We start from the raw sequence: 20,067 nt of genomic DNA on the forward strand, positions 1-20,067 counted from the left end.
CTGTAATCCCAACACTGGGAGGCTGAGGCAGGTGGATCACTTGAGCTCAGCAGTTCGAGACCAGCCTGGGCAACATGGCAAAACCCTGAATCTGAAAAAAATACCAAAAAATTAGCTGGGAGTGGTGGCATGTACCTGTAGTCCCAGCAACTTGGGAGGCTGAGGTGGAGGATCTCTTGAGTCCAGATCACTTGAGGTTGCAGTAAGCCGAGATCATGCCACTGCACTCCAGCCTGGGTAAGAGAGAAACTGTCTTAAAAAGAAAAAAAATCCTCTATAACTAAAAGCTTTGGGAGATGCTTCAGTATCCGAACCTGACCTGTTCTGATGGAACCACTGTATTTCACATCTGTGGCAGTTAGCCTGTAATCCCAACACTTTGGGAGGCCAAGTCGGGAAAATTACTTGAGCCCAGGAGTTACAGACCAGCCTGGGTAATACAATGAGACTTCATCTCTACCAAAAAAAATTTAAAAATTAGCTGAACATGGTGGCATGTGCCTATAGTCCTAGCTACTCGGGAAGCCAAGGTAGGAGGATTGCTTGAGCCTGGAAGGTGGAGGTTGCAGTGAGCTGAGATCATGCCACTGCACTCCAGCCTGGACAGCAGAGTGAGACACTGTCTCAAAAAAAATAAAAATAAAAAATAACATGTAGAAGGTAATAAAGGAAAAAAAAAAAAAGAATGGCAGTATAAGAATATTTAGTCATATAGAAGAATCAGCCAAAAAGTTAAAATGGCTCATTGCTGGAGGTAAGAAATGCAGCAAATAATTTACTTCTGTAATGATTATTAAACCATATGGATATACTACTTTTAAAAACTAAAATGAATAATTTTAAAAATTAGGCAGTGTTTTTCTAAAATAACTCTCACTGTACCACCCATCTGTCTAATTTTTCCTTCATAGCACAGCCAAAATCTTAGAAAAGTTCTTTTTTTTGAGATGGAGTCACTCTGTCGCCCAGGCTGGAGTGCAGTGGCGCAATCTCAGCTCACTGCAACCTCCACCTCCTGGGTTCAAGCGATTCTCCTGCCTCAGCCTTCCAAGTAGCTGGGACTACAGGTGTGTGCCACCAAGCCTGGCTAATTTTTTGCATTTTTTAGCAGAGACGGAGTTTCACCGTGTTAGCCAGGATGGTCTTGATCTCCTGACCTTGTGATCCGCCCATCTCAGCCTCCCAAGGTGTGGAATTATAGGCATGAACCACTGCACCTGGCCCAGAAAAGTTTAAATCGCCTTCTGTCTCCATTCCTTACTTTGTAAATCTTTCTCAATCCTTCAAAATCTGGTTTTGCCAGGTCAGGCATGGTGGCTCACGCATGTAATCCAAGCACTTAGGAAGGTCAAGATGGGAGGACGGCTTGAGCCCAGGAGTTCGAGAACAGCCTGGGCAATGGAGTGAGATCCCATTTCTATTTTAAATAAATAAACAAATAAAATCTGGTTTTATCAAAGTCTCCAACGACATATGGCCAGAGTCAGTGGGGATGTCTCTGTCCTGATCCAAATTGATTCAGCAACATTGGGACCAAAATATCATCCCTTCCTATTCATGGGGAATAGGTTCCAGGACCCCCCAAGGATACCAAAATCAAAGGATGCTTAAGTCCCTGACCTAAAATGGTAAATAACCTAGGGGTATTCTCCCATATATTTTAAATCATCTCTAGATTACTTATAATACCGAATATCTTGTAAATACTATGTAAATAGTTAACACTAAATTTTTTAAATTTTGTATTTTTGTTGCTGTAGTTTTTTTTTTTTTTTTTTCTGATCTAGTCTTCAGAGAGATGTAGTTTTTATTTTTTTATTTTTTCTGATCTGAGGTTGGTTGAGTGCATGAATGTGGAAACCACCAATAAGAAGGACCGACTGTATTTGGTCCTTTTTTTTTTAAATCCCTTTCTTGGGTTCTGGGGGACAGCATTCATTCAGTTTTTTTCCTTCTTCTCTGGAGATGCCCCGCTAAGGCTGATGTTCCTTGGGGTTCTGTTCCAGCCTTTCTTTTCTCTCCTTGCATGATCTCCTCAACTGCATGAGTTCAGTGACCACCAATGTCCTGAGGACTCACAAAGCTCTTCTCTATCATCATCTTCTCTGATTCCTCTCCTGAGCTTCAGAATTATCTATCCCACAGCCTACATCAGTGCTTCCCAACTTTTTCCGTGTCAGTACACACATAGAAAATCATGGTGTTTCATATGCCGGATAATGCAATCTGGCATAACCAAGATTGCTCTCTGATTCAGGGAGCTTGTGCTGCCCTGAGAATTGCAAAGTCCAGTATGCAGCACCACCATAACCTCTTCCCTGAGGCACACAGTTGGGAAGTTCTGATGACTTGGAGAGATGTTTCTACTAGGATGCCCCCTGGGCATTTCAATGTTCTCTCCATCACCACTATCACTTTCCTAGTCCAGCCCACATCATTTCTCATTTTTCTCCTCAGGTACTACAAAAACCTTGCCTAGCCTCCCTGACTTCACTGTTGCTCTCTCTATTGTCCACACTGCAAACACACTGATCTAAAATGCAAATCTGATATGCTACCCTCCTGCTTAAAACCATTCAAAGGCTACACTGCTCTTAGGATAAAGGATGATCTACCCACTGCTTACCTTTCCAGTCTCAATTTATCATACCCCACATGAACTATATACAAGTTATCTAATACTTTATGTTCAGTGCTTAGCATATAGACTCAATTAAAATTTTTGAATGATGAAAAGTGATGAAAAAGAGGTTAAAGGGTATGAGCAGATTCATCGTATTTGTGCCAGGTAGGTTTCAAAGCACATACTGACGATGCTGCAGTCAGAATCCAGGAACATGACTGTTCCGTACAGAATTATGTACATGCAGCAGTAAAGATCTGTTCCTATCCAGCAAGTAGTCCAAACATTAGCCAGCAGCGCCTTTCTTCCTCTTACTGAGCAGGAAAGACATCAAGATTGCACTCAGAGTCCATCCAACCTGGAAAACAAGCCAGGTTACAAAAATGTTATGAGGTTGGGCATGGTCGCTCACACTTATAATCCCAGCACTTTGGGAGGCCAAGGTGGGAGGATAGCTTGATCTTAGGAGTTCAAGACCAGCCTGAGCAATACAGTGAGACCCTGTCTCTAAAAAAAAATGAAAAAATTAGCAGGGTATGGTGGTGCGCACTTGCAGTCCCAGCTATTTGGTGGGGGCTCACTTGCGCCTGGAAATCATGGCTGCAGTGAGCTGTGATCACACCACTGCACTCCAATCTGGGTGACACAGAAAGACCCTATCTGGAAAAAAAAGAAAAAATGTTTTGAGAGGCTAGTTACCAGCCTTACTATCTCTTGTTGCCAGAAATTCTAAACTAGAGTCAGTTTATCAACCAATGGCTAAATGGCTAAAGTGTCAACCTCTGAGAATTGAAGATGCTCCAACATTAAATGAATGACCACAGAGTATTAAAGCAGGGAACCTGAATTCAAAGTACTGATGTCAGCAGTGATGAGGTGGTTCTCTGAGATTCCATCTACCAGGCATCAGCACTACATGCATAGTTAGACTATACCACCAAACTAGTTTGTTACTAAACCAGTGGTAACAGCTTTTAGCTACCAGAGACCTAAGAGGCCTAGCTTGTTTTGTTACACAGACAACTCAAGTAAATAATGATATATGATTAGTGGTATTTCACAAGTGTGAAGAACAAACTTTGGTACTTCCGTGTAATTTTTAATTTATGCAAATAATAGCACTGAGGAATAAAAGTGTCTTAAGCCTCATCAAAAGACTGAAAGGAATCTTGGAACAATAGTAGCTATATTTCTTTCAACCTCTATCAGTGAGGATGAAGGTTTGTGAAGCATAGAAAATCTGCCAAAATCTGAATGCCTAAATTATCAAGTGCACAATAGCCTTTATGGAAGGAGCGCAGGTGTTCTGGCTGTGTTTATTAAACAAGGGCAAACATCTAAATGAACAGTAAAATATTGGCTGGGCGCAGAGGCTCATGCCTGTAATCCCAGCACTTTGGGAGGCTGAGATGGGCAGATCACCTGAGGTCAGGAGTTCAAGATCAGCCTAGGCAACATGGTGAAAACTCATTTCTAACATCACTGCTAACATCAGTACTTTGAAAATACAAAAATTAGCTGATGTGATGGTGCACACCTGTAATCTCAGCTGGTAGGCTGAGGCAGGAGAATCATTTGAACTTGGGAGGCAGAGCTTGCAGGGAGCCAAGACTGTGCCACTGCACTCCAGCCTGGGTGACAGACTCTGCCTCAAAAAGAAAAAAAAAAAAAAAGAAAAGAAAAGAAGAGTAGAGTATTATCTTGATGTTCTGTTAATTTCCAATAATTCAGTTATTTGGAAACATCCAAAAGTAGTTAGAAATTCCTGGCAGACTTTTAAGGTTTTCTACCTCAAGGCAGAAATTAGGAATACAAGGCAATATTAGGACACGGACATGGACAACAGGTACATGGAGTTTTATTGGACTTTCAAGCCCTTTGAGGAAAGGACCATGTCTACTTTTTGTTGTAATCCCAGAACTAGCCCACTGATCCCTATTCAATAAATGTTAGATAATTAAATAAGAATTCACAATGCCGTAGGCTTCCAAAGATGTCACTAGCATCAAGAAATAAGGTGAAAAGGAGAAATGAAAACATGTCTATGAAAATATTTGCACCAGAATGTTAATGGCAGCCATAGTCATCATAACCCCAGCTGGAAATACCCAAATATCCATCAATTAAAGAATGGATAAATTGTAATATATTCATACAATGGAATATTGCTCAGCAATAAAAAAGAATTGACTTCTGATACGCATGGATGGATCTCAAAAACATTACTAAGCTAAAGGATACAGACATGGAAGAGTACATACCATATATGTGAAATACAAGTGCAGACAAATCTATGGTGATATTCAGGAAGTTGCTAGGGGAGGGTGGTGATGGGTGTGGGGTGATCAACTATAAATGAGGGAACTTTCTAGGATGACAGTTCAGTATCTTGCTTTGGGTGTTAATTACATAGGTGTATATTTTGAAATTCACCAAACAAAGCACCTAAGATGTGTGCATTTTATTGCATGTTAAGAATAATTTAAGGGCCGGGCATGGTGGCTCATGTCTGTAATCCTAGCACTTTGGGAGGCCAAGCTGGGTGGATCACCTGAGGTCAGGAGTGACCAGCCTGGCCAACACGGTGAAACCCCATCTCTATTAAAAATACAAAAATTAGCCAGGCGTGGTGGTGCACGCTTGTAATCCCAGCTACTTGGGAGGCTGAAGCAGGAGAAGCCCTTGAAATCAGGAGGCAGAGGTTGCAGTGAGCAGAGATCGTGCCACTGCACTCCATCCAGCCTACACAATAGAGTAAGACTCTGTCTCAGAAAAAAAAAAAAAAAAAAAGGAATAAAAAAAATTTTTTAAGCAATAAGATGAGACAGCTGGTGGGAGTAACCATCAACCATCAAGACATCTTTTAGGTTCCAATAATGGCTGTCCTTGGGCAACTCTTTTCATCAAACTACTCTATGCTCAGGAAGCCAAAATGACTTCTTTACCGCATGTCTTGTCACATCCATAGTCTCATTCTGCTCTCCTCCATAGGAAACCTCCTCCGTTAACTTGTCTGGCTTCCCAACCTACCACTACCTATCACTATCCCATGCAGACAATCTGCTCTTTCCTGCCTGAGTCTCCTTGTGCCCTTTACCCTGCCTGGACCCTATTCAAGTTCTCTCTGCCCTTCAAATCCCATTTTAAATAAGCCTCCTTCAGAAAAGAACTCTTAATCCTAGCCAATTTGTGCACCCTAAATTCCTTTATTTTTTATGTTCCTTTATTGGGCTAATATGATACTCTAAGCCGCATCCTTTGTATACCCACAACAAAAGAAATTTTAATGAATTGGGCAGAGACTGTGCCTAGGGATTCCAACGTATTTCCCTGCAGAACCCAGTTGAGAACCTACATTTCTGGGGCAGTCACTACGATGCAGGTTGTAAGGGTTGTGAGATGCGGTATCCAGGCAAGGGCAAATAGGTGTTTAATTAAGGACTAATGGGAATGATATTGAAAGCTCTGAGGTCTGCAGGGGCCTGGATGGGCTGTTTGCTTTTCCTCATCCCCACCGAGATAGCAAATGGTTGAGAACAAGGTTGTAGCCTTTCTCTGCCCAGCCTTCCCTCCTCCTAAACCAGTGAGGAAACGGCCAGCACTGCTCTCTGATGAGTGGGCCCTGTTCCTACCACTGTTTTCCAGATTACCGGGGGACAACCCCATCCTGGAGGAGGGAGAGAGGCGGGAGCATTTAAGGCCAAAAAGGCACTCAAGCCTTTCCCCATGGATTTACACCCAACACGTATGCAGAAAGGCAAATTACAAACACCGACGCTCACAACCACACATACACGTGCACGCCCAGCCCCACAAAAGCAAACGCGCATGCCCGTGGGCCCGAACGCACCTACTTAGTTTTCTCTGTTCTAGACGCCCTCATTCCACCCCCGCGCGGCCCAGCCCGGCGTCCTCTACCCAGGCACTGCTGAGGTTTACCAGGCCCGGCCTGCCCCGGCCTGGAGAAAGTGTTTCTATAGGGGGGAAGGGAGGTCCTTCCCACCGGAGCGGAAGCGGCGCGCGCCGGCCAGGCAGACTTAGCTCGCGCCCTGGGAACATCTGGAGGGGGCTGGGAGGGGCGCGCATCAAGGGTGAACGTGGATTGGCTGCTCGGGAGGAGGGAGGCGGGGTCAGTGCGAGGGGCGGGGCTCCCCGGCCCCTTTAAAGCCTTGACATCAGGAGGCGGCTCCGGCACCCCCCTTTCTCTGCCCCCCGCCCCCAGTTCATGGCCATGGACCTGGCGGATCCGGCCTGCCCTGGCCCAGCTCAACACCTGATTTCGGTGAGTTCTGGGTCTACTTGGGATTGAAAGGGCGGCGAGTGCGGGGGGGATCCGTAGCTCCGGGCCGGGGGGAGTGGGGTGTGGAGGGTAAGTCTCTCGTGGCAGTACAGGGTCGGAGAGGGCGTCGCAGCTTCCTGCCCAGACCCTGCTGCCCCGTCCCTCCCTCCCTCCCGTCGCACCCTCCCCGGGGGTCCGGCAGCGACTCTGTGCACCCCCACCCCACCCCCTCCCGCCCCCCGCGCCATCCTTGCGCACACTCCGTGGCCCCGGAAGAGAAACTTTCGGGAGTGGGGGATGTTCCGGGGGCCGGGCTCCCTCCCTCTTTGAAAGCACTGACCTTGCCCCAACTGCTCACCCGACCCCACCCGCATCCCACCGTCCGGGTGCCGCTTAGCGGTGCCGGGTTATTGCGGGGGGAGGGGCTGTCTCCCCAAAGCGCAGGCGCGGAGACGAGCCTGGGGCTCCCTTTCGCACTCCTTCCAGTCCCCGTGGCCTGGGGCGGTAGGGCGTGGGGAAGGCGGGGAGAGGCGGAAAGACCCGGTCTCCGAGAGAACGGCCCTTCTGAGGCTTTGAGGGGCTGCGAAAAGAAGGAATGACCAGGCGGGCTGCATGCTAAAGAGAAGCTAAGGGAGGGAGAAGGGTTGGTTGGGCAGGGAGTAGGGACAGGGCAGCGCCTGCAGAAAAGGCCCTCCGGGTGCTGGCTGAGGTGCCAGAAGAATGCGGAGAATTCATCTGTGCCCGACGCTCCCCTGGCTTAGCCCGACTAAGAAAGCGGCTGCCCGGACCCTAGCTCCCCTCTCCTTGTCCTGGGCCCAAGGCCCTAGTTATCTTCAGTTCTGGCACGGCCCCAAGGGCACAGAGGGTCTTCACCTCCCATAGGCCTAGTTTTCCAGGCATCCCCAGCCTGGATCAGCCGAGCCCACTTAGTCTATCCAGCTGCCACTTCTTAAAGGCCTGCCTTGCTGAGGAGCTAGGGGTCTTGGGCTAAGGAGTTCTCTGGCTGTAGAGGCAATCCCTCCCTCCCACTTCTCCTTCATGGGTCCTCCTGCTTAAGCACAATGGTCAGCCGGAGGAATTGGCCCCGGGCAGGAGTGGTCCTGGAGAGCGGTAGAGATGTCAATGCCTAACCGTTTTATGGTCAGTACTTTTGGGGAAAATGAACCTAGCCCATTTGCGTTGTTGCAGACCCTCCCTTGCAGACATGACACCACCTGGCTCTCTGAGACTCCTTGTGTGACAGGAAAATTCACTTCTCAAATTGGTCCCCCATCTTCCTAAAAACAACCTGGGGTTAATGGATTTCCTATCCCAAAGAAACCATGTGTATTCCTGTCTGAGGAGACATTCCCATATATTCAAGCTTGTTTTCAAAGTCTGTGGTCTGTGCATGAGGTGGCTTCGGCCCTCTAGCATCTTTCTCTGACTCTAGCCCTCAGGAAGAGAGTGAGGACCTGGAGAGGCAGGTACTGTGGATGGAAGGGAAGAAGGATCTTCATGATAGGCCGGTGAAAACCTAAGTGTATGGGGACAAAGCTGCTATCAATAAAGGCAGAGTCAGAAGCTCTGGTCCCTACTCTTCTTGCCTTGCTGAGTGACCTTGGTCAAGACAGTTTGCTCTCGGGGCTCAGTTTCCCCATCTTTAAAACTCAGCAGTTTGATTAGAAAGCTCTAATATTCCCTTCCATCTTTTGACATTGAATGGTTCCACTGATGAGTGAGTCCATAGGGGAGAAAGATCAGATCTCTCTGGCAGAATGGTTCCATTTAGATAGAGCTGAAGTGTTGGATGTGCTTTAAATTCACAATTACCTAGGATGAGAACCCTGGATAGAGAGTACAGATTCCCTTATTCTACGCCTGACAGTCTTTGTTCCACACACCCCTGGTGCCTTGGGATATGAACTCCTGCTCCTCCTGGCTTGGGTTTGGCCCACCCATCACGGCCTGTGGTGAGACATCCCAGCCCTTTGAAGAAGGGCTGAGAGAGGAGGAGGCAGCCAAGGGCCAGCAGGGTAAGCAGATTCCCAGGAGACAGTTTACATCTCAGCTGTTGGGACTTGTTTTAGGATCTGGGCCAGGGAGCACAGCACACTCACCCACCCGCTCTCTTATAGGAGGAGGGCAAGGAGGGCCCCACTGCCTTTGCCCACCCACCCCCAGCCCTGCCTATCTCACTGCTGTACTCACACCCCCAGGTCCCAGGCAAGGGGCTAAGGAATCTTCTCCACCATGCTCATCCAGCCCAGCCAGCCTCCCAGGCCCTGCTATACCAGCCCAGCAGCTGCAGTGAGAAGCCACCCCCACCCCACCTTTTCCAGCCCCTTCCCTCCTGGGGTTAGGATTTTGTCAGGAGTTGGGCTCTCCAGGTTGGGACTTGCTTTCCAGCCCAAGAGCCAAAGGTCTTGAAGTTCTTCTTGTTTGTTTTCATCCTTGGTCTCCCAGGTGAAGGGGAGTGTTGAAGGAGAGGCGGTGATTAAAGAAGCCCTGGATTTGGTCATGTAGGGGACATATTCTCCCTGCGTTGCTTTTCCCCCTGCTCTCCTGGGCCTGGGGAGCCCTCTGCCCTGGACCCTGCTGCCTATAAGGGCAAAGCTGCAGCAGGAGGTGTTTAGGTTAAACCCCAAGGAAGCCTTCCTTACTGCTGTGAGCCTTTGGAATGGATAATGGAAGCTCCCAGGGAGGTCAGTTTCCCAGAAAGTGGCTAATGCTGGAGTCCCTGTCAGACTGAAAGATGCAGCTGTTACTAGGCAGAAGCTGCTGTTCCTTCTTGGGGTGTGGCTCTGAGGCTGGCCAGCCAGAGGCCTCGTTAGAAGCAGGAGGAAAAAGGGCCCTTGCCTGACAACTGAAGTGGGGTTCCTGGTGCCATTCATCATGCCCAGGTCACCATAGCTGCATCTCTCAAAACAAGTGCCCTTTCTAGCTCCTGCTTCCCTCAGCCCCTCCCCCAATTCACCACCGCTCCTGCTGTCTCCTTTAACACCCCTCACCTCAACCTGGCAGGTTCCCCCAGCCCCAGTCTGGCTGCATTAATGGACCGATTGGATTTTCTATACTTGGAGTTTGGGATTTCTGATTGAACATGCAAATTTATGTAAATCAATCTGGGATCTGCCACTACATCAAAACAACACGGCATAGGCTGGAAGGAATCCTAGAGACAGTCTAGTCCAACGCCCTCGTGTTAAAAATGGGCAAACTGAAGTCCAGAGGGGGAAGTGATTCATGCTGTGGTGAGTGTCAGAGGCAGGACTCCTGATTCTGCCTTGTAGTTTTACGTGGTCCCATTCTGCCTTAATGTTTTAGGCACGAGGTAGCATGGCTGGATTTAAAGCGGAGAGGGCCAGTTCTTGAACCTGAGATAGCAGAAAGCTGGGCCTTCGGAGAGTCACAATGTTATTGCAGGAACCCCCAGGGGACTCTGGTCAGCTTTGTAACATGCTGAGGAAAAACAACTTCAAATCCCTGAGAACAAGACCTGAAATATTTTCCCCCACACACTGTCCTGGAGGGTTGGAGGACAAGGTCATTGGTTGCTGTCTGTCTTGGCCCTTGCGGTTTCTCAGGAGCTTAGATTTTGTCTGTCCCGGCGTCTGTCACAGTACCAGGCACACAGCAGGCTGTGGATGGACCTGCATTTGCAATGCCTCCATCTTTACCCTTCCCTCCTAGTTTGAGTCTCTACTGCTTTCCTCCATGGACACAGTAGGAAAAGGTCTTTGGTCTCTTAGGATGCTTTCCACCCTCCTCTGCCCTCTTGGAGGGTATATGCCAACTGGACCTCCCCTGCGGGTTTCTACGGCACTGGCCAGACAGGCCTTGCTGTAGGAAGGATCTCTTTATTTAGGATCAGTACCAAGAATGGAAGCGGGCTACAGAGATGGGCTGGGGTCCCCAAGAAGCAGTCTCCCCCATTTCTTGACTCTTCTTGATCTGATCTGCCTACCTGGCTATAAGATGTCCCCCACTCCCACTTCATGGACTGTGCCTATGGCATGGGGCTGTTCCCAGGGCTGAGCACTTACTTACCCTGTGGCTCCGGAGCATACTGTAGAGGCGGTGGAGATCCCCGAGGCAGCTGTCTGCCTGCTTTGTGATTCTCTGGGAGGGTGGGGCATGGGCGCAAGAACAGAGGCCTTGACTCCCAGCCAGGGCTACCCACCAGGCCTGCCACAGCCTACGAGGGGGCTCGGGACACGTATCTGGGTCTTTCCTCACCTTCTGCCCAAACCCAAGTCTGGGGGACTCTGGAATGAGTGCCCCTGTCTTCAGCACTTTCCCAAAACACAGCAGGTTTAGAACTGGCATGCACACCCTGCACCGCCCAGCAGCCCTCGGCGCCTATGTCTATAGCTTTGTGTGAGGGGAAATCTTTCTCCTTGGGCCTCAATTTCCTAGCCAGTGTTCCTGGATTGATCATGCATCATCATTGGGGCGTGGCACCTGCTCAATAATTACCATTTTCCCAGCTCTGGGAGTTACGCAGATGAAAGAGGAGGCCAGGCTGTTATTAAGGTGAATTATTGTTGCTGTTATTACTGATTTCTAAAACCCAGCAGCTGCTGAGAAGAGCCCAGTCAGGCTCAGCACCCTGAACCTTAATTCTGGTCCTTGAACTCTGGGAATTCTCCAGTATTCACTATGCTTTTTTTTTTTTTTAAATGTATAGATGTCTTAAAGGAGAGAAGCTCCCATTCTGCTGCCCCTGCTGTTGCCTGCAGGGCTGAGTGGCACATGCTGCTTAGGACCTGTGGTCTGCACGTCTCCTTACTCTCATGTAGTTCAGCCTGAAATTGCCCCTGCCCCTAGACACTCTGGGTAGGCGAATGGACAGAGTTTTCCTAGGTGGGGCTGTGGGGGGCCCTGGAACTCCTGGGTGTGGCCCTGGGGTTCTCAGCAACTGCAGTTCCCAGGGACTGATTCACCTCACTCCCAGCTGGCTTGATGTGGGGGCTGTATGCAGCCCTTCTGTACAAGGATCTATTGAGACACCCCCAGAACCTGCCCACAGCAGCACCAGGCACTTCCAGGAGTCATTTACCCCACTTGCCCCAAACCTCCCCCTGCCCAATCTCTGACCTCTGCCCCTGCCCCTGCCCAGACTTTGTCCCCCTTCCCAGGGACCTAGAATAAATCCAGCTCTTTCCCAGGTGGAAATGCCCCTGACCAACTTCTGAATAGTGATGTTACCATGCCCACCCCACTGCCTGGGGGTAGGGGGGCTTCTCTGTTAACCCAAAGCAAGATTTCTGGGGAAGAAAGGACATGAAGGCATCAGCAGCCCTGGGTCAGAGCCCCCCGTTCATTTGACCAGCCACCTCACCTGCTCCCTTGTCCTAGGGGCCTGGAAGAGGGTGGATGGCACAGCTGGGAGGAGCTTTAGAAATCAACTTGTTGAGTAGTTTGATTTCTTCTAATATTTTTTGAAGTTTTGTTTTATATGTTCACCAGGTTTTATAAATATAGTTTGAAAATCAAAGTGATATAAAAAGGCATACATTAGGAAATCTCAGCTGGGCACAGTGGCTCACACCCAAAACTTTGGGAGGCCAAGGTGGGTGGATCACTTGAGGTCAGGAGTTTGAGTCCAGCCTGACCAACATGGTGAAACCCTGTCTCTACCAAAAAATACAAAAATTAGCTGGGCGTGGTGGCATGCACTTGTAGTCCCAGCTACTGGGGAGGCAGAGGTGGGAGGATCACTTGAACCCAGGAGGCAGAGGTTGCAGTGAGCCAAGATGGAGCCACTGCACTCCAGCCTGGGCAACAGTGAGACCCTGTCTCAAAAAAAAAAAAACAAAAAAACAAAAAAACTCACTCCCACCTACATCCCTTTTTCCCTCATAATCATTTATTAGTTTCCTATATATCCCTCGAGTTTCCTTACACAATACCAAACACAAACAAATATATATTCTTGTTTTATTCTTACCCAAAATATAGTGTAGAGTGTCTACTATATTTGTTGCCTTACCTATCGGCAGTACCTGGGTGTGCCTGGATTTCTCCTCCCCTATGTCAGGTCTGCTGTTTCTGGCTGTCTTCGTCTGTTTGAGCTGCTATAACAACATACCATAAACTAGGCAGCTTAGAAACAACAGAAATTTATTTCTCACAGCTCTAGAGGCTGGGAAGTCCAAGGTAAAGGCAAGGGCAAATTTGGTGTCTGGTGAGGGCTAGCTCTCTGGTTCCTGGACAGAGGCTTCTCTCTGTGCCCTTACATGGACACACCAGGCCCCTTTTTATATGACCACTAATCCCATTCATGAGGGCTCCACCCCTATGACCTATTTCCCTCCCAAAGCACCAACCTCCCCCACCCCCGCAATATCATTACTTTTGGTGTTAGGATTTCAACATGTGGATTTGGGGGGATGCAAACATTCAGACCATAGCACTGGCCTTTACCAGTCACCCCAGAGTTCCCCAGTTGGCCCCAAGTCATGAGCAGTGTTCATTCACCTTTGTGTACCAAACTTCAGATGCCAGGATTCAGGCCAAACCGGCCTCTGAGGAATTCTCAAGCTATGAGCAGCCTATTCATTCAGCCAGCAGATTATTTAGAATTTACTGTGTGCCAGGTGTTGTGCTAATCTCTAGGGATACAGTGATCAGAAAAGTCCATGTTCATCAAGTGATTAAACAGTTACAGAATTACAGCTGTGATAAGGGCTGCAAAGAAAGGACACATGCTCTAAGAGCAAGTGCTCCAAGGACCTGCCCCACCTAGTGTTGGGGTTGGCCCGTGCCAAGGCACATGACAGGGCACACATGCTGGGAGCAGGAGTCAGGCCAGGACTGCAGATGTGGGTACCACGTGGCCTGGAATGCTGGCTTTCTCCACTTGGCTTGAGTGGCTTCTCTTCTCCCCACTCCCCCAGTCTGTAGGATGTCCTGGGCCCCTTGAGTTTTGTTGTGTCCAAGACAGGAGACCCCCTTCTCTGCCAGATGGTGCTGATCATTCCTCTTCCCACACCCGCATTGCCTTCTATTTCCCCAGCTCTGAGCCCGCAGGCTCCTGAAGCTGGAACCTTTCTTTCCACTCCAGGCTTAGGGGAAGTCGGCGAGGAGGGGAGGCAGGGGGAAACGAGGTGGGGGGGGTTGCTTCTCACTTCCTCTGTAGACAGCACCTCACTTCCTGTCCCCCAGGCTAGAAGAAGGCTAAAACTTGGCTTTGCTGTCCCTTCCTCTCTCCTCCCCCACTGCTTTCCTGGGAAGCTTGCAGGCCTTGAAGGAGCAAGGCAGCATCAAAGCCAGCAGCTTATCCCTGAAGGCCCTGCTGAGCCCACCCCTACCCCGCACAAGGGACCTGGCTTCTCAGCTGCAGTCCTTTTATAGACGGGATATTCTTCTCTCCTGCGCCCTGCAGGGGAGAGGAGTCAGAGGGCTCACCTCCATTTTACAGGAAGGAAACTGAGGCCCAGTAGGGAGCCAGCTTCACCTACGGTCATATAGTTTGTCCGTATGAATCTCAGAAGCGGAATCCCAAAAGCCTGACTCCTGTTTGTGGTCACAAACGAGCAGAACCCAGTGGGAGCTTGTGGGTGAACCAGAGCCGTTTTCTCCTCCCAGAGCAGAGCTAGCAGCTTGGGGTGGCACCGCTGGGCTCTGGCTAGATGGTGCCCACTGGGTGAGCACTGGAGCTGCTTGGGTGCAGGAGGCATACTGGCTGGCCAGAGCCTATTTTTGTAGAAAGAAGCCAGGAGATAAAGTCTGGGGGATGGGCACTAGGAGCTGGAAGAGTATCTGCCCCGCTCTCCAGCCTGCAGGTGCAGCCTCCTAGGCCCTATCGTCTCAGACCTGGAAGAAAATATTAATAGCTGATGTTTCAGTGGTCAGCTGTGCCATCACCTCCACCATCACCTCTAGGAACCTCTATGCCTTGGTTCCTTCTGTGGGGCCCAGCATGTGTCTCTGGCTACGCCCAGGATATTGAAAAGATGCTGACTCCCTAATTCAGCCAGGGGATAGGAGAGGAGCTAGTTATTGGCATGGGCCAGGGGAGCAGGAAACAATCACCTTCAAATGTCCTCAGATCCAGAATCATTCTGGTTCCATATACACCCAGAGGTTTCTGCCTCCTCACTTCTGTTTCTGCCCTTCCTTCTGTCTGGAATAACCCCGTTCCCTTTTCATTGTGTGTAAACCCCACCTGGTCTTCACCTTCTGTTCACTTGATGTCTCCAATTCTGAAAAACGATTTCAGCTTCAGCTTAATATTTCTCTCCTGATTTTTAAAGTTCTTCAAAAGATTTCTCTTATGGAACTTCCTTTATAGTATAGCTATCTCTCCATATATCTGTTGGGTTTTTTGTTTGTTTGTTTTTTATCTTGAGACAGAGTCTTGTTATGCTGTCCAAGCTGGTCTTGAACTCCTGGGCTAAGGCAATCCTCTGCTTCTATGAATTCAACTTTTTAGATTCCTTACATAAGTGACATCATGTGGTATTTTTTTGTGCCTGGCTTATTTCACATAACATAATGTTCTCCAGATTCACCCGTGTTGTTACAAATAACAAGATGTCCTTTTTTTTAGGGCTGAATAGTGTTCTATTATGTATATATAGCATTTTCTTTATCCATTCATCTACTGACGGATACTTAGGTTGGTTCCATATCTTGACTACAATGAATAAACATGAGACTGCAGATCTCTCTTCAACATCCTGATTTCATTTCTTTTGGATATATACCCAGTATTGGGTTGCTGGATCATGTGGTAGCTCTATTTAAGGGATTTTATTTTAATTTTTTTGTAGATACAGGGTCTTGCTATGTAGTCCAGGCTGGTCTTGAACTCCTGACCTCAAGTGATCCCTCCTGCCTTGGCCTCCCAAAGTGTTAGGATTACAGGTGTGAGCCACTGGGTCTGGCCTATTTTAAGTTTTTTGAGAAATTTCCATACTATTTACTATAGGGGGCTATACTGATTTATATTCCCACCAATGATGTACAAGGGTTCCCTTTTCTCCACATCCTTGCCAACACTTATTATTTTGTCTCTTTTATAATATTCTAAATGTGTGAAGTAACATCTCATTGTGATTTAAATTTGTATTTCCCTGATGATCATATACCTACTGGCCATTTGCATGTCTTTTAAGAAATGTCAGGCTCTGCACAATGGCTCACGCCTATAATCCCTGCACTTTGGGAAGCCAAGGCAGGCAGATTGCATGAGCCCAGGAGTTTGAGACCAGTATGGTCAAACCGTCTTTGCAAAAAAAAAAAAAAAAAAATCCAAAAAATGAGTCAGGCATAGTGATGTATGCCTAGAGTCCCAGCTATTCAGGAGGCTGAGGTGGGAGGATCAGCTGAGCCCAGGAGTTTGAGGTTGCAGTGAGTCATGATTGCACCACTGTAACCAGCCTGCGCTCCAGCCTGAGTGAATGAGATGTGTGGTTTACAAATATTTTCTCCTATTCTGTAGACTGTCTCTTTTCTCTGCTGTTTGCTCTGCAGAAGCTTTTTAGTTTGATGTAATCCCCTTTGTTGCCTGTGCTTTTGGGGTCATATCCAAAAAGTCATTGCCCAAACCAACATCATGGAGTTTTTCCCCTATATTTTATTTTCTTCTAGTAGTTTTACAGTTTCTAGTCAGGTTTAAGGTTTTTGTTTTGTTTTGTTTTTTGAGATGAAGTCTCACTCTGTCACCCAGGCCAGAGTGCAGTGTTGTGATGTCGGCTTACTACAACTTCCATTGCCTTCTGGGTTCAAGAGATTCCTGTGCCTAAGCCTCCTAAGTAGCTGGAATTACAGGTGTGAGCCACCAAGCCCAGCTAATTTTTCTATTTTTAGTAGAGACAGGGTTTCACCATGTTACCTAGGCTGGTCTCAAACTCCTGACCTCAAGCAATCCACCTGCCCCAGCCTCCTAGAGTGCTGGGATTACAGGCCTGAGCCACTGCGCCCAGCCAAGTTTAAGTTTTTAATCCATTTTGAGTTGATTTTTGTATATGGTGTGAGATGAGGTTCTAATCTGATTTCACTCTTCTGCATGTGAATATCCGGTTTTCTCAATACTAATTACTAAGGAAACTGTCCTTTCCCTGTTGTGTGTTCTTGACATGTTTGTCAGAGATCAATTAACTGTAAACATGGGGAATTATTTCTGGGCTCTCTATTATTCAGTACCATTCACCTAGTGTCTGTTTTTATGCCAGTACCATGCTATTTTGATTACTATAGCTTTGTAGTAGGTTCTTCAAATCAGGTAGTGTGATGCCTTCAAGTTTGTTCTTTTGCTCAGGAAAAAACTTTTGCTCAGCTTATTTAGCTGGCCTTACTCTAGGATGTGGTGTGATAGGTAGCACAGAGAATTTTGGATTCCCAGGGGTAGGTTCAATACCTATAGTTCTAGAAATGAGAGGATTTTTTACCTCTATTGTTTACTCTATCAAAGTAATTCTTTTGTCAGACATATTGCTTTGGATATTTGGGATCTTTTATGGTTCTATATGAATTTTAGTATTTTTTTCCTATTTCTATGAAAAATATAATTGGTATTTTGATAGGGATTGCATTGAATCTGTAGATAGCTTTAGGTATTTATGGACATTTTAACAATATTCTTCCAATCCCCGAATAGGGGACATCCTTCCAGTTATTCATGTCAATTTCTTTTATCAGTGTTTTGTAGTTTTCAGTGTAGATATCCTTCACTTCCTTGGTAAAACTTATTCCTGAATACTTTATTATTTTGTAGCTTTTTTAGGTAGTTCATTGTTAACATATAGAAAGGCTACTGATTTTTTTTTCTTGCATGTCTTATGTCTCCTACTAGACTGAAAGCTACAAGAAGCCCAAGAGCTGACCCTTCTCTGAATTGCCCCCAGCTATAAACCCAAGCAGTGTGTTTCCTAGTGAGTTTATCGGTCCAGAAATACCTGTAGAATGAATAGGTTGGTACTATTTGCCAGAGTGAGTCACTGAGGCCTAAGAGTGGGTTGAGAACTTTGAAAGGGTTAGGGACAAATCTGCAAATGTCCCTTCTTCACTCCTCAGTATAGTTTGTCCTATGGCCCTAAGAGCCACCTGGTGGAGGATAGCTAGGGGTCTTTAGGAGAACCCGATGAGCCCATGTATGTTCTTAGCTGTCCCTTCTTTCTGACCTTTTCTCTGGCTAGAATGAAAGGAGGTCACCAGTTCTATAGGGGGCAGGATGGTTCAGGGCCTGCTGTGGTTGGCAGAAGTGGTACACTGGCAGAGGGTGTGTGGGGGAGAAATGCAGAAACACAAGCAGGGCCTCTCCTCCGGGAGCTCCCCTTCTCACAGTATAGGGAGTCTCTGCCTCTTCACAGGGAATGTGCCAGAACAGGATGCATTGCATTTGGAAATAGCAATCCTGCAGGAGGCACTTGAAAAGATAGAACCATGAGGGCTGCTTGAGTCCAGGAAAGCTTGTCCAAAGAATTGCTCTGGAGCCAGACAAAGGCGGGGTTTTGAGGGTTGTGTTGAGGGCTTTGGTGTATCCCAAAAGCAGTAGGAAAGAAGATTTGAAGTGGGAAGAACACAATCAGATTAGTTTTAGAAGGTTGCTATATGGTGGAGCTCCTTGGAAAAGTGGTTGTGACAAGGAAAAGTATAAGATAAGCCAGGAATGTCTTATGGCAAGAGAGTGCTTTAAAAAAAAGGAGTGGATCAGGAGACCAGCCTGGCCAATATAGTGAAACCCTCATCTCTACTAAAAACACAAAAATTAGCCAGGCATAGTGGTGCACACCTGTAGTCCCAGCTACTCGGGAGGCTGAGGCATGAGAATTGCTTGAACCGAGATCACGCCACTATATTCCAGCCTGGGAGACAGAGCAAGACTTGTCTTAAAAAAAAAAAAAAAAAAGGACCCAACCTGAAAGATTCTCAATAGCTGGAATTTGAGCAATGAAATGTGATGATAGTATTGGATTATAACCCAAAGATTAAAGTAAATATCCATTTTGTCCATACTGAGTAAATGGGATGAAGAGACAATTTTTCTTCACAGAAAACTTCCAATTAATAAATGTAGAAGGGTCTGGGTGCAGTGGCTCACGCCTGTAATCCCAGCACTTTGAAAGGCCGAGGCAGGTGGATCACCTGAGGTCAGGAGTTTGAGACCAGCCTGGCCAGCATGGTCTCTACTGGAAAAAAACCCATCTCTACTAAAAATATAAAAGTTAGCCAGGTGTGGTAGTGGGTACCTGTAATCCCAGCTACTCAGGAGGCTAAGGCAGGAGAATCACCTGAACCCGGGAGGTAGAGGTTGCAGTGAGCTAAGATCGTGCCACTGCACTCCAGGCTGGGTGACAAAAGAAAGACATCTCAATAAAAATAAATAAATAAATATAGAAAGAAGGAAATTGAAAATTATGTTTTAGAACACCATAGTAATTGCTACAAGCAAGATCCACTGATTTTGCTAAAAAAATTGGTGGGTAAAAATGTAAGGAAAAACAGGATATTTGCATAGTCTCAAAGTATTGCCCTCCCCCGCCAAAATATTTAATTAGGAAAGAAAAAATAGTAGCTTTACGGTAGAGAAACCAATTAATAGATACTACCTAACCCAGTGATGAGGTTAAAACATCACCAGGAATAAGAAACCTTGATATCATGTGTATCCTCAGATATAATGCCCTGGGGAAGGCATATGACCTCTGTGGTATTCCTCTGAAAACATATAACCTCAGTCTAATCAGTGAGAACATCAAACAACCCAAATTGGAGGACATTCTCCAAAATGTTGACCAGCTCCCTTCAGAAATGTTAAGATGATGAAAGGTAAGGAAAGGTCAAGGGACTGTCATGAATCGTAGACACTGAGGAGACTGGGTGACCAAAGTACCCTGTGGAATCCTGGATTGGATCTTGCAACAGAATATTGGTACAAAAACTGATAAGATCCATATAAAGTCTATAGTTTCATTTTCTAAAAATTGTTCTGCTAAAGAAAGGTGTGGAACCATGAGAATGTGCTACTATGTCTTTTTTAAGTATGTATTTATACATAAAGTAACACATAAGCACACAGAAGAAGAGGTGGAAGAGGGGTGGGAGGAGCAGGGGAATGTAATAGGCAAGGGAAAAGTCCTCCAGGAAGACGTGGACACCCTCAAGAAAGTAAAATTACAGCCCACAGAATGGAAGAAAATATTCGCAAATTATATATATATATAATTTTATATAT

The 20,067-nt window shown here is 46.9% G+C and overlaps 1 protein-coding gene and 1 long non-coding RNA gene across 7 annotated transcripts in view; one reads left to right on the top strand and one right to left on the bottom strand.

The window, feature by feature from the left end:
- Positions 1–1,801: 1,801 nt before the first annotated feature.
- The window catches only part of LOC116562032, a 25,143-nt gene continuing 6,877 nt past the window's right edge, over positions 1,802–20,067 (bottom strand). Inside the window, exons 1-2 of one of the 2 annotated variants that reach the window (XR_004273717.1) lie at positions 6,474–6,563; positions 1,802–2,981 (exon numbers count right to left, since the gene is read on the bottom strand). This is a non-coding gene — a long non-coding RNA (uncharacterized LOC116562032). Of the gene's footprint in view, positions 2,982–6,473; positions 6,564–20,067 lie in introns of those variants that run through there. The other variant, XR_004273718.1, reaches the window with a different exon arrangement.
- The window catches only part of NCKAP5L (NCK associated protein 5 like), a 38,773-nt gene continuing 25,414 nt past the window's right edge, over positions 6,709–20,067 (top strand). For all 5 annotated transcript variants that reach the window (XM_032294107.1, XM_032294117.1, XM_032294088.1 and 2 more), the window contains exon 1: positions 6,709–6,905. The gene's annotated coding sequence lies outside the window, so the exon portion shown is untranslated. The remainder of the gene's footprint in view (positions 6,906–20,067) is intronic.

The sequence above is a fragment of the Sapajus apella genome, unplaced genomic scaffold (assembly GCF_009761245.1).
Source record: "Sapajus apella isolate SASKATOON/1434 unplaced genomic scaffold, GSC_monkey_1.0 scaffold2, whole genome shotgun sequence".
NCBI lineage: Eukaryota > Metazoa > Chordata > Mammalia > Primates > Cebidae > Sapajus > Sapajus apella.